Below are 5,346 nucleotides of genomic sequence, written 5' to 3'. Positions count from 1 at the left end.
TACGGCCAATTCATCCATTAACAGGTTCAAACAAGCATGGCAAAAATGCATATGGCAAACAGATCTCAGACTTAGTGAAATTAACACTTGTCTGGAATTTCAGATCAGGTAGCGCTCTTCAGAGCAACAAAACTACATGCTACAGGATCTGAACATGGCAAAGTAAAGTATGGCATGGAGCTACTCCAAGAGCTTAACAAAAGTCCCTTAGTGACCTTGAGCCAAAAGGGATCAGAAAATACAATTGCAAGCATGTGAACATAGCAAAAATATAATCAGTTTTTAGACTTCGTGAAAACTGGCACATGCTGAAACATAACTCAAGTAGGCATGTTTACGATCTCGATGCACTCACTACGGTGCAAGTCATGACAAACTAAGCATGCACCCATTAAGAACACACAAAATACAAGCTAGACATGGCAAGAACAATAGCATAGCATGCACGGATCAACTACAACAACACCGGCAAAATTGCAAACAAGTTGACAATCTGCCCAGATTCACGAAGTAGCAAAAGTAGAGCTCGATTGACTCAAGCTAGGGTGCTCCATAATGGCAAACAAAGACATGGATGGATATATCACTACAAGATTAACAAAACATACTTACTGATCATCCTCAAAATAGGCACGGATCACTCGGAAACAACATGAACATATGGCATCATGAGATAAACAGCTCAAGGACTTGGTGGAAATGCTAAGTCCCTGAAAACAGAATTATCAAGTGCACCACTTTGCAAGCTTGTGCTAGTCACCACACACATCACAAAAATACATGGGTTGCACCTCTGGAAATATGACAGAACTCTTAACAAAACATATGTAGAACATCAGGGCATAGCATGCACACATTAATCATGGCAAAAATGACAAAAAGCTAAATGGAGCAGCAGATCTAACAATTATCTCAAGTAGTTCTCTTCTAACAGCATTTCAGGCATCAAGATGAAATCAAATGAAAATGATGCAATGGAATGAAATGATGTACTCTCTGAGATGAACAGTTTGATATGCTATATGCCAAAAACAGAGCCACAGATGCGGAGTTATAGCATGATGAAGATAGGCACATGGATTAGGGTTTTCTAAGAAAAGTCAACCCGAAAAAAAACAGATCTCAGATCTGGCCGGGCACGGACTTCGAGGATGGCCGGGGCACTGTTCACCGACGGCGGGGATGACGCCGGAGGAGGGGGAGACGGCCGGGCGGCGGTGGTGATGGCGGTGGCGGCCGGGCGGCGAGGCGCGACCGGGGCGACGGAGTGCGGCGATGGCCGCGACGGCCCGGTGCGGCGGCGGGGCGCGCCGGCGGGGAGGCGGCGGAGCGGCGGAGGAGCGACGGCGGGCGGCTAGGCGGCGCGCGGCGGAGCTCGCGGCGGGGGGGCGCGGTGGAGGCGCGGCCCGGGAGGCGGTGGCGGAGGGCCGGTCGCGGGCTCCCGCAGGCCGCGACGGCGGCGGGCGCCGGGGTGCCACGTGGCCCCGCGCGGTTGGGCGCCGGGGTGCCACGTGGCCCCGCGCGGTTGGTCAGTGGAGGCGAGCGGACACGTCCGCTCTGTCCGGACGTGTCCGGCGGCGGCGGAGGAGATATTTTTAGGGTTTGGGGTGGAGAGATCCGAAAATTTCGGGATGGGACTTTAAATAGAGGTAGAGGGAGCTAGGAGAGTCCAAATGAGGTGCGGTTTGCGGCCACGCGATCGTAATCGAACGCTCTAGATGATGGAGAAGGTTTAGGTGGGTTTTGGGCCAAATTGGAGGGGTGTTGGGCTGCAACACACACGAGGCCTTTTCGGTCCCTCGGTTAACCGTTGGAGTATCAAACGAAGTCCAAATGATACGAAACATGACAGGCGGTCTACCGGTAGTAAACCAAGTCTGCTTGGCAAGTCTCGGTCCAATCTGGAAATGTTTAATCCCCACACACGAAGAAAGCTAGAAATGACCACCGGAGGAGAACGAAGCGCCGGAATGCAAAACGGACAACGGGAAAATGCTCGAATGCATGAGATGAACACGTATGCAAATGCAATGCACATGATGACATGATATGAGATGCATGACAACGATAACAACACATGGAGACAAAAACCCGAACCCGAGAAAATAAAATAACTTAACGCCGAAACGGCAAGAGTTGGAGTACAAATTGGGTAAGTTACATCCGGGGTGTTACACACCCCTCCCCCAATATATATAGGTGTGGGAGGGGAGGAGGAAGCCCCTAGAGCGCCCCAAGTGGTGTGGCGGAAGCCCTAGAGCTCCTCCCTTTGGTGTGCCCCTGCCAAAAATTGGCACAAGGTGGGAGGAAAGGGAGGAGGCATCCCCTTCTTTCCTTCCACCCCTCTCCGGGATATGGTAAGAGGAGATGGTGCCTCCCCCTTCCATCTAATTGGGTGTGGCTGCCTTAGAGGGGATGCACCAACCCACTTGGGCTAGTGTGTTCCCTCTACATGGCCCAATAAGGCCCAATACTCTCCCGGTGCCTTCGGAACCCCTTCTGGTATTCCGATAACTTTTCGGTGCATTTCGAAACCATTCCGGAGACCAAATAACATCGTCCTATATATTAATATTTACCTTCGGACCATTCTGGAGCTCCTCATCATGTCTATGATCTCATCCGGGACTCCGAACAACATTTGGTCATGAAACCACATAACTCATGTAGTACCAAATCGACATCAAACGTTAAGCGTGCGGACCCTATGAGTTCGAACTATGTAGACATGACCGAGACACCTTTCCGGTTAATAACCAATAGCGGTACCTGGATGCCCATATTGGTTCCTACATATTCTACAAAGATATTTATCGGTCGAACCATTATGACAACATACGTAATTCCCTTTGTCCATCGGTATGTTACTTGCCCGAGATTCGTTCGTGGTATCTTCATACCTAGTTCAATCTCGTTACCGACAAGTCTCTTTACTCGTTTTGTAATACATCACCTCGTGACTTACTCCTTAGTTGTTTGATTGCAAGCTTATGATGTGTATTACCGAGAGGGCCCAGAGATACCTCTCCGATACTCAGAGTGACAAATTCTAATCTCGATCTGTGCCAACTCAACAAACACCTTCGGAGATACCTGTAGATCATCTTTATAATCACCCAATTACGTTGTGACATTTGATAGCACACAAGGCATTCCTCCAATATCCGGGAGTTGCATAATCTCATAGTCGAAGGAATATGTATTTGACATGAAGAAAGCAATAGCAATAAAACTGAATGATCATTATGCTAAGCTAATGGGTGGGTCTTGTCCATCACATCATTCCCCTAATGATGTGATCCCGTTATCAAATGACAGCTCATGTCCATGGTTAGGAAACCTTAACCATCTTTGATCAACGAGCTAGTCTAGTAGAGGCTCACTAGGGACACGGGGTTTGTTTATGTATTCATACATGTATCAAGGTTTCCGATCAATACAATTCTAGCATGAATAATAAACCTTTATCATGAATAAGGAAATATAAAATAACAACTTTATTATTTCCTCTAGGGCATATTTCCTTCAGTCTCCCACTTGCACTAGAGTCAATAATCTAGTTCACATCGTCATGTGATTAACACCCATAGTTCACATCGCCATGTGACCAATAGCCAAAGAGTTAACTAGAGTCAATAATCTAGTTCACATTGCGATGTGATTAACACCCAAAGAGTACTAAGGTGTGATCATGCTTTGCTTGTGAGAGAGGTTTAGTCAATGGGTCTGCCATATTCAGACGAACTCTTTATCACCTCCATAATCGAGAAATATTTCCTTAGTCCCCTAAGGATAATTTTGCCCGTTGTCTAGTGATCTACTCCTGGATCACTATTGTACCCCCTTGCCAAACTCATGGCAAGGTACACAACAGGTTTGGTACACAACATGGCATACTTTATATAACCTATGGCTGAGGCATAGAGAATGACTTTCATTCTCTCTCTATCTTCTGCCGTGGTCGGACTTTGAGTCTTACTCAACTTCACACCTTACAATACATGATAGAACTCCTTCTTTGACTGGTCCATTTTGAACTCCTTCAAAATCTTGTCAAGGTATGTACTCATTGAAAACCTTATCAAACGTCTTGGTCTATCTCTATAGATCTTGATGCCCAATATGTAAGCAGCTTCACCGAGGTTTTTGTTGAAAAATTCTTATTCAAGTATCCTTTTATGCTATCTAGAAATTCTATATCATTTCCGATCAGTAATATGTCATCCACATATAATATCAGAAATTTTACAGAGCTCTCACTCACTTTCTTGTAAATAAAGGCTTCACCGTAAGTTTGTATAAAACCATATGCTTTGATCACCTCATCAAAGCATATATTCCAACTCCTAGATGCTTGCACCAGTCCATAGATGGATCGCTGGAGCTTGCACACTTTGTTAGTACCTTTAGGATCGACAAAACCTTCTGGTTGCACCATATACAACTCTTCTTCAAGAAATTCGTTAAGGAATGAAGTTTTGATATCCATTTGCCAGATTTCATAAAATGCGGCAATTGCTAACATGATTTGGACTGACTTAAGCATCGCTACAGGTGATAAGGTCTCATCGTAGTCAACCCCTTGAACTTGTCGAAAACCTTTCGTGACAAGTCGAGCTTTGTAGATGGTGACATTACCATCAGCGTCTGTATTTTCTTGAAGATCCATTTATTCTCAATGGCTGGCCGATCATCGGGCAAGTCCACCAAAGTCTACACTTTGTTCTCATACATGGATCCTATCTTAGATTTCATGGCCTCAAGCCATCTATCGGAATCTGGGCTCATCATAGCTTGTTCATAGTTCGTAGGTTCGCCATGGTCTAGTGCTACTTCTTGAGCTTGTGTTGATTTTTCCCTTTAAGAGGAAAGGGTGATTGCAGCAAACTAGAGTAAGTATTTCCCTCAGTTTTGAGAACCAAGGTATCAATCTAGTAGGAAACAACGCGCAAGTCACCAAATACCTGCACAAACAAACACCAACTTGCACCCAACGCGATAAAGGGGTTGTCAATCCCTTCATGGTTATTTGCAAAGTGAGATCTGATAGAGATGGATAAACGGTAAAGTAATGTTTTTGGTATTTTTGTATGGAACAAAAAGTAAAAGATTGCAAAGAAAGTAAAAAGGAAGCTCAGATTGTAGATTGGAAACTTATATGATGGAAAGTAGACCCGTGGGCCATAAGTTTTGAAGGAAATATGCCCTAGAGGCAATAATAAAGTTGTTATTTATATCTCCTAATATCATGATAAATGTTTATTATTCATGCTAGAATTGTATTAACCGGAAACTTAGTACATGTGTGAATACATAGACAAAACAGGGTGTCCCTAGTATGCCTCT

This window comes from Triticum urartu, chromosome 7A (genome assembly GCF_056163025.1).
Source record: "Triticum urartu cultivar PI428250 chromosome 7A, HENAU_Tu73, whole genome shotgun sequence".
NCBI classification, from domain to species: Eukaryota; Viridiplantae; Streptophyta; class Magnoliopsida; order Poales; family Poaceae; genus Triticum; species Triticum urartu.
Note: the sequence above shows the minus strand (reverse complement) of the source record.